Below are 9,966 nucleotides of genomic sequence, written 5' to 3' on the forward strand. Positions count from 1 at the left end.
GTTTAGTGTTGAACTAACTGGAAACAAAACATTTATATGCTTCTGAATCAAAAACCTGATATTTCAACTTTTCAACCTGATTTGGGACACAAACTATTTTTGAAATATCAGAATTTTCTATAGGACAGACATTCCAATTTTCTTGCAGCTCTAGCAAAGAATACATCTGCGATAAAAGACGCATAATTTAGAACAGAAAATATCTGTAGTAACAACTGGAAAATGTTAACTGTATAATGTCTTCTGCTGTATGTGAGAGCAATCAAATATTTATAGAACATGGAAAAATCTATTGACTCAAAGGAAGTAACGAAAGTACCTTGAATACCAGGCTGACATACTGAGGTCATACTTTATTGATACTACTCACAAGTCTAAGGCAAGTGTAACCATTCTGCCAGTTGGAGCCAGCAGCAACCAGGGCCAGGTTCAATATCTAGGGACCCCTTCTCAACACTACAACACAGACCCAGCTCGAGCCCCCACCCAGTAACCTGGAAAAATTACACACCACCCCTGGGTGCCTCTGAGAGGCAACACTTCCCCTCTCACAAGAACAGAATCTGAGTGTAGAAAAGAAACTTTTAATGAAAGGAGAGAAGTCACACGACATTAATTAAGGAAAATGCTGCAAGCAGGATTCATAAACATAGAACTGTGAACAGGATACCCACCCCAGAGTGCGTGTTGCAGTCTTCTGCCTCAGGTTCCTGAGTTCTACCACCGAAAGCCTCCTTCACCGTACCCACTCAAAGTGGTTGTCTTTGGTCAGTGAGGATGCAGGATTCAGAGATGCATCTGTGTGAGTCACCTCCCACCCTGGGAAGAAGGCACCTAGCTTGCTCCACCATCTGAGCAGACACTGTCCCTCACCGCGTAGCAACCCTGACAGCTGCTGTTCCTGGCCATCTGGCCGCCCCACCAACCGCTCCCTCTGGCTGACTGCTGGCCACTTTTGCTGGCTGTTCCCACCAGCCAGGACTGCTTGCCACTTTCACCGGCCACTCTCGACAGCTGCCCATCAGTCACCTTCTGCTGTGACCTCTGTAGGTCAGTCTCTTAGGCTATGGCTACACTTAAACTTCAAAGCGCTGCCGCGGCAGCGCTTTGAAGCGCTAAGTGTAGTCAAAGCGCCAGCGCTGGGAGAAAACTCTCCCAGCGCTGTCCGTACTCCACCTGCCTGTGGGGAATAACGGACAGCGCTGGGAGCGTGGCTCCCAGCACTGGGGCTTTGACTACACTGGCGCTTTGTAGCGCCGCAATTTGCAGCGCTGCAGAGGGTGTGTTTTCACACCCTGCTGCAGCGCTGCAAATTTGTAAGTGTAGCCAAGCCCTTAGTGATTTTTAGCTCTCAGCAGGCTGGGCAGAAACACTACCCCACCATAAGTGATTTCAGCTCTTACTGAGTACTTAAAGCAACAAAAGGCTCCTAATGAAGCCTATCTTTGAACAGTGGGGAGGAACAGGTTAAACCAGTCCGGGGACCCTTAGGGACAGTCCACATCTCCTGGCTCGGGCACCTGTGCCCACCGATCTCTGCTTTCACAGGGGTCTGGCTTTCACGCACCTCCCTTAGCGAGTACTTTTCAACTGAGGGTGACTTCTCAATCAGGACAGGCTCAGCTCAGTTCTGCTCCCCTTTACTCATGCAATAAAGATAACATTTCACTACCTCTACATTTCACTACCTCTACAGTGTTTTTTAACCCAACACAGCTCCTGTCTGCTGGATACCTATGCAGAGTAGGTGTGTTCATATAAATACAGTTTGCTCCCAGCTAGCTGTCAGGGGAGAACTCATTCAGACACTGCTTACACATGTATTGTGTGAAGCATGCTGTATAAAGTATTACCTCAGTGGATTATATGCTATAGAGATGTGTGGCCTTATGGGTAGACCCTGATTATGACTAGAGAAAATGAGTGCACGGTGTTCTGCTTTAGAGATTGTCCAAACAAGATTTGCCCACCACACCTCTAGCAGAACACAAAAGGATTAGGTAATAATAGGTCATTGGTTTATCAGAGTGCATTACAATATGTAAACTGTACCCTTACGGAAAATCCAACAGAGATTCAATTAATAGAATTCTAAAGAAATTACTCTAAACACCTACAACAATTAATTTTGTTTAAATGGTTGTTTTAAGTTAAGCTTTCCTATAGAAGGGATATGATTTGCTATTACTTTCTATGGGATGGTTCACAAATCTATAGAAAAGCTGCCATTTTTCAATAACTTTTCCATAGTTTTAAATGAGATTAGATTGATGTAAATATGTTTTGATGAGAAGCAGTTAATAAAATGCTCTTCACTTCTTCCCGGATACCATTTTCCCCCCACTGTTGCTAACCAGGGTCTCCCACAGAAACAGAGAACAAAGTCTGTGGCAAACTATAGCCTAACAGTTTGAGTGACATTTTAAAATATCTCTTCATTTTTGCTATGTCAAATATCCCCTTTAGAAGATCCAACATTTCACACTAGTATTTATGCAAATAACAGACCTCCCCCAACATGCTTAGCACTAATTTCTGCGGTTCTCACTGACTTGCAGTGAAGTCCAATTCTATATTTATTAATTACTGAAAGTAATATATACCCATAATAAATGCTTTCAGTCTTGCCAATCTGCTCATTTGTTAATCAAATAAACAAAGGAAGAAGCTGGTTAATTTGATAGCGTGTAGGCTTCCTTCACTGATATTATTCATTATTATTCGGTTATTATTCGTCTCCCTTTCAGTGATGAGTTAAGGATTGCTCCCTCAATGACTCCAAGTCTGTAATAAAGACAACGGATCTGATGTTACATTTAAAAAAAACAAACATATCCGTCATGTCTACTTTTAAGTGAACACATTAAGACACTTGTGAAGAAGAGTTATAACAGAAAATAAAATGGAAAATTTATTCACCTTGATCGATCGGTCCTTCAGCCCTCATATAGATTGCGCTGATCACAACACGTCTTCCATTCTTCTCATATCTTGGCCTTCCTTCTCCTTGTGTGGCCATGTCTTTTCACAATAAAAACTTCCCATCTCTTTGGAGGTTGGCCAAGTGGTCATTTCAATTCCTGTGGGTACAACTTGGTGACAGCTGCAGTCCATTGATTGGCAGCTATATGCCCAGCACATCACATTTTACTTTACCTGCTTTCAACAAGGACATCCTGTACTCCAATCTGCTGACTGATCACTTCATTGGGGACTTGATTGTGGATTGAAATTCCCAGAATTATTCTTTCCATTGCCCTCTCCATGACAGACAGTTGCTGCTCCTCTTTCTTCGTCAGCACCCATATTTCACTACCGTACAACATTGCTGGTAGTACTGTTGAGTTGAAGAGGCTGGTGTGTGTTGCCTTGTTGATTTTTCCTTGGAGGACATCCTTGCTAGAACTGAATGTGCAGCAACCTGCTTTCTTTTACCCCAGTTCCCTAAATGGCCTCCTCAAGGATTGAACTCACAACCCTGGGTTTAGCAGGTCAATGCTCAAACCACTGAGCTGTCCCTGCCCCCCCCGATGGTCACTACTGGTGTTCAATGATGGTACTACTGAAATGTCTTGTACAATGCACCACTTATTGATCAGAACATAATCATTCTTGTTCTTTGCATTGGGCACAATCCATGTCCACTTCCTCTTGGCCTTCTTCTTAAACCAGGTGTTACCAATAAATTTATTACCAACTTTAATCCATTTTGGATTTTTTATTTAGACAAGCTCATTATGCCAGGAGAACTGAAGTTCTGGAGGAGCTGGGTTTCTTCTACAGCGCTCCGATGAGCAAGCCTCATGATGTACTGAAGTGTGAAGAATCACAGTTCAGGGCTGAATCACTAGATCAACATGAAGATGGAACAACACTAGAATTAGATGCACTATCAAATATATTGATCCAAACCTCAGGGGCGGCTCTACCGTTTTGGCCGCCCCAAGCAGTCATGCGCGGGAGGTGCCCCGGAGCCGCGGGAGCAGCGGACCTCCCGCGGGTATGACTGCGGAGGGACCGCTGGTCCCGCGTGGCTCGGCTGGACCCCCGCGGCTGCGGACGGTTCGCGGGTCCGGCGGCTCCGCTTGAGCTGCCGCAGTCATACCTGCGGGAGGTCTAGCCGAGCCGCGGGACGAGCGCCCCCTCCGCAGTCATGCCTGCGGCAGGTCCGGTCATCCCGGGGCTCCGGTGGACCTCCCGCAGGCATGACTGTGGCAGGTCCGGGGCCCCAGCCTTTTGCCGCCCCCTAGATTTTGCCGCCCTAGGCAGGTGCCTAGAGCCGCCCCTGCCAAACCTTCACTCAGAGTCCCTTACTTTTCACTTCTTCATGCACCTTTTCCTTCCGCTGGCAAGCTGTCTGTTTCCAACTCTGGCACTTTTATGATGAAATTCCTGTTGAATTTTCAGATATTTCAAAGGCATTGTGGCTTTGTTTTTAATTTCAGCCCTGCAATTTCTACTTTGCTATTCACACTGGAAGTCACATATGGTTGGACAAGATATCACGTTTGATGGGTTTTGAATCAAAACAAAGTTGCTCTGCATCTCAGAGCTGCCAGGTGGGGCTATTAAAAACATTTTAAACATCGCTGCATTTCTTCTGCTTTTGTGAGTGAAATCACAGGCTACTTTGATCTTTGACAAGTAAGTGATGATTACTCCAGACTGCACAGAGAATGGTATTTTAAAGTAGCTGAAAGCAGTTACACAGTACACCCATTAATTTAAATCCACATTTACCTCTCAGCCACATAAGCCTGCTGTCATCTGATGGTTTACTACATGCTCCAGACTGTGGTTATGCCTCTCCTATGCTGAGCCAGCAATGGTGATCTGCACCTTTGTGACACTTCCATTGACCAGCCACAGTGTGCTCTGATCCATCACCTGCAGTCTGTACAGCACGCAGCAATTCCATTCTTGTTAGACAGACTCTGCTCACCCCTACCTGCTGTTGGGCTCCCTTAATTATTGTCTGCATGGGCAGATCTTGGTTTTAACTTTTAAGGCTTGAATGGTCCCAGATACTGTTTGGATTTCTACCTCTCTTTGCCCCCCAGGGGATGAATCTTAGAGCTTGCCAGGCCTGCAGGGGAAGTGTCTCTCTGCTTCTATGGTGCTGGGACAGTGCTAAGGAATGCTCTTGCTTCTGCACTGAAGATGACTAAAGAATCAGACCCATTTAAAGCCCTTTTTAATTTGGGAGTTTTTTAACATGATCCATTCATCTGATATATGGCGAGTTAATTTTGGAGGAAATTAGGGGGAAAAAAACCCTCCATTCCCCCATCTCTGGATTTTCCATTGCATCCTGTCTTCGGTGTGTCTACTTTCTAGAACAGGGGTTCTCAAACTTTTTTTGCTGGGACCCCCTTTGAAAATATTTCAGGCTGTGATGCCATGCTTACTTCTGTGCTGCTGATGGCAATGCCTGTAGAGCTGGGCACCCAGCCAGCTGCTACCGCTCTCTAGCTGCCCAGCTCTGAAGGCAGTGCAGAAGTAAGGGTGGCAATACCACGACCCACCTACAATGGCCTTGTGACCCCCTTTTGGGTCGGGATCCCCAGTTTGAGAAACGCTGTTCTAAAACCAACTCTGCTGGAGAGGAACTGCTCTACATTGCAGTACACAGCTCCGAGATACTGGTCAGCACTAAGCAATTTAAATAATTATGGGTTTGTATTTATTTCATTCTTAGCGAGTTAGGGCCTGATTCCCCTTTCACTTTACACAAGCTTTACGGCAGATTGACTTCAGCATCTTTCCCTTGACTTACAAGACTAAGCAAGACAAGAATCTATCCTTACCTGTATTTGTTTTATTGTACAATGTCATTGCAGATAGACACTATATAAAATATTCTGGAAATTAAAATCCCTTATAAAAATACTAGTCACAGTCCAATACTCTAGAGCATTTGGAGCCAATATGGTGGAGTGTGTTCTAATAAGTATGAATTTAGAACTGACATGAACAGATGCATAAAATTAAGGTTATAGGGAAATGCATATTACAAGGCAAACTGTAGAATATCTAATGTGGAATTAAAGCATTTTGCACCCAGAAGATTTTTCATTTGCAGCACTAGAAAAATAAGTGTGTAGCTATTGAGATTTTTGTAGTGGTGGTGTTTTACCTCGGGTTTTTTAAATGAAACTGCAATTGTCACAGAAGAAAACTCTTTTGCTTTTCCTACAAAAATATTTAATTGCAAATGCCCCCTCCCCTTGCCAGTCATTTTTCTGATACACTGCTTATAGCTATACAACAACTTTGGTATTGATGGACTAAGGATACTCAGAGCAACTGTAATAGGCACGATAGCAGCAACTGCAGTGACATATGTTGATTCAACCTGACAGTAAGATCAGATATAACCTATTAGCTACATTCAGTAGTGCAAGTAGGGCGGTTGTCTCCAGTACACAGTACCAGCAAGAGATTTTTAGCGGGTACAGAGTACCAAACAGACTTGGGGCTAGTGTCCTGGATGGGGAGTGCTGTGCTCTGCTCCTTAAAGGAGCAGAACATGGCTAGGGGGCAGTCATTCTTTATATGGCTTTAACAGCCTTTGTTTAAGTTGGTTAGCATATGTATTGTGATGTTAAGTTGGTCAGGAGTCCTCAAGAGGGGAGGGATGGGTGGGACGGAAGGTGTTTAAATAGTGTTTTTGATTCTGTTTCTCCCCATTGGTCTGAATTATCCATGACATTCATTCTGCATCACATCAAGTCCAAATCATTAGAGCAGGGGTCGGCAACCTAGGGCACGCGTGCCAAAGACTGCACGCGAACCAATTTTTAATGGCACACGGGAGCCTGCCAGGACTCCAGCATGCCATTAAAAATCCTGCCAAGCCTGGCCCGCTCTCCTCTGCCCTCCGCTCCCCCACGGGGGCAGGGAGCAGAAGCATAGCTGTGCACACGGGGTGGGCAAATGGCCCCACTCTCCGGGCACGGCAAGCCGCGGGGTCTGCGCTCCCGGGCCGGAGCACCAGGTTAAACGCAGCAAGCTGCCCCCGCCTTCTCCCCTCCCCTGGAGCCCTGCTGCTGCGCACAGCGCTCTGGGGGTTGGGGCTGCGTGCTCCCGCGGGGCAGCATTTGGCTCTGCGGGGAGGCAGACACGGTCCCTGCTCAAAGGGAGCTCTGCCACCACGCTCCGAGGGCCAGGGCTGTGCTCTCCCACGGGGCAGCGTGTCTGGCTCTGCGTGGAGCCTCAAGGTAAAGGGCCCAGGGCTGGGGGTGTTGGATAAGGGGTGGGGGCAGTCAGGGGACAGGGAGCAGGATGGGTTGGATGGGGGGGTGGGATCCCGGGGTGGCTAGGGGCGGGGTCTCTGGAGGGGCAGTCAGGAGGCGGGGGTTGGATGGGGCATGGGACTCCTGGGGTTTGTGAGGGGGCAGGGGGTGGATAGGGGTCAGGGCAGTCAGGGGACTGGGAGCAAGGAGGGTCATGGGGGCCAGTTAGGGTGGGGAGTCTCTGAAGGGGGTGGTCCGGGGACAAGGAGCTGGGGGGGTTGTATGAGTTGGGAGTTCTGGGGGTCCTGTCAGGAGGCAGGGGTGTGGAGAGGAGTTGGGGCAGGCAGGGAGTGAGGGGGAGGTTGGATGGATCGGGAGTTCTGAGGGTCCTGTCAGGGGGCAGAGAGCAGTTGGATGGAGCATGGGAGTCCTTGGGGTCTGTTTGGGGATGGGGGTGTGGATAAGGGTCGGGGCAGTCAGGGGACAGGTAGGGGGTAGGGTCCAGTCCGGGGACAGGGAGGCTTAGATAGGGGGTGGGGTCCCAGGAGGGGGTTGTCTGGGGACAAGGAGCAGCGGGGTTGGGAGTTCTTAGGGGGAGGGCAGTCACCCAGCCCTCTCCCCTGAGCCCTGACACCCCCCCACACACACACACACACCATGCCCTCTGCCCCGCACACCCCCCAGGCCCCTGACCTGACCCCTGTACCTCTCTCATACACACCCAGCCCTCTGCTTGACTCCTTCATCCCACCCCCAGCCCTGACTCTGGCACCCCCACCCATACCTAGCCCCCGCTCTGCCCTGACACCTCCAGCCCTGACTCCAGCCTGCCCCTAGCCCTCTGGGTCCTGGCTGCCGGCCCCGCACAGTCCGCTGCTGGTCTGGGGTTCTGGCTGACGGACCCTTGCCAGCCGGGGTCCCTGCCGCAGGCCTCGCTCAGCCCGCTGCCGGCCTAGGTGAACAGAACCCCAGACCAGCAGCGGGCTGAGCGGGCCGGCAGCGTAAGATCAACATTTTAATTTCATTTTAAATGACGTTTCTTAAACATTTTGAAAACCTTGTTTATTTTACAATACAACACTAGTTTAGTTATATAATATATAGACCTTCTAAAAAACATTAAAATGTATTACCAGCATGCGAAACCTTAAATTAGAGTGAATAAATGAAGACTCGGCACACCGCTTCTGAAAGGTTGCCGACCCCTGCATTAGAGGAATGCCTCTGCTTGCACTGACCAGAGGATGTTTGGATTCTGATGTCAGCCCAGTTCTGCAGCCTTATAGGAATCAGGTGTTCTCCCCAGTGTACATAGAATTCTTCTTTGCAGCCAAACTAGTCCAACATGCATTTTGTTAACTGGAGCAGCAAAACAAAGAAAACAAATGCCTCATTTTCCAGCTTTGTGGGTGAGAGAACTATAAGTGGAGTTTATAATGCCAGACACTGATAGCCTTAAACCAGCTGCCTCAGGAATCTGCCAAGAACTTTGCTGAAAATATGTTCCTCATCTTAGCAATGGAGCTAAGACTTATCACACATCTGCCCACCTTCATTTGAATGAAGCTCCTTCTGATCTGACTTCTTGGGCATTGTCAGTTTCATCCAGAACAATTTACAAACTTGGAACCTAATCCTGTAAACCCTTAATCATTTGATCAATTCCATTGAAGACAATGGGACTATTTGCATGAATATGACCACTTTTGTGGTAAGAGTTTCAGGGGTCTGTTCTGTTCCTATAAAGGAAGTTGAATCTCCCATTGAAATGCAGTGTTTGGGTACGGTACCATAATGCAGTTTAGGATACAGTTCTACTTAAAATTTATCTTTTAATAAGTCATACATATACTGAAATGGCTCCTCACCCAACTCCCATATTCCATATAAACAGACTGAAGTACTACATATTTGTGGGGGAAGTGAGTAGTTAAGCATGTTGATGCTTGTATATACAAACACACATTTTCCAGTACAGTGGAAAATATAGCTGAAATTAACTTTCTATGGAATTTGAAAAAAAGTTTAACAGCCCCAATTGTTTTCTGTGTTAATCAGTGTGAACCTGAAAAAATTACATGCCTTCTAAGAGAAAAGAATCAGTCCACACTTACTGAAAAAAAATTTCTTCCAATTAATGTAGCACTCTTCTGAACAAGACACATACATAACCTTGTGAGCAGAGGGTGGCAAGGATACCCTCCCACATTATGACCAACAAAAAAACAAAACAAAAAACTAGTAATAAAATCTCAAAAAGAGGCAAAAGTTCAGATTTGCAAACCTAAAAACCTGTGTTATGTTTTAAACCACCTCAGCACATACCAGGTTTATGAACATTAAAAAGTTAACTGCAAAGGAGCACTGAAGCCCATTAACCTGAATGTGTGCCAGCCAGTATGTCCTTACTGATTGAAGGTGCAGTCACACCTAAACAGCTAAAAATTAATCTTGCCCTTTTAGGCTAAACAGAGTCATGTCACTGGCTCCATCTCTGTTGTTACATAACAGATAAAACTCCAGTCGGGCATGGTGCTGGCACATTGCGTCTCAGGTATGTGGTGTGATTTTTTCAGAATCTCTTTTGGGAATAGTCACATACGTGAAATAGCTGGTACTTATGATTATGCTGTTTCTATGCATGTATATTCATCTTGGTATCTGAAGTTATGAATATTAGCTCTGTTTACTACACGTTTGGTCCTGTGGTAACACCCACAAGCTATTTAGC

Source organism: Mauremys reevesii, linkage group 1 (genome assembly GCF_016161935.1).
Source record: "Mauremys reevesii isolate NIE-2019 linkage group 1, ASM1616193v1, whole genome shotgun sequence".
In the NCBI taxonomy this organism is placed as follows: domain Eukaryota; kingdom Metazoa; phylum Chordata; order Testudines; family Geoemydidae; genus Mauremys; species Mauremys reevesii.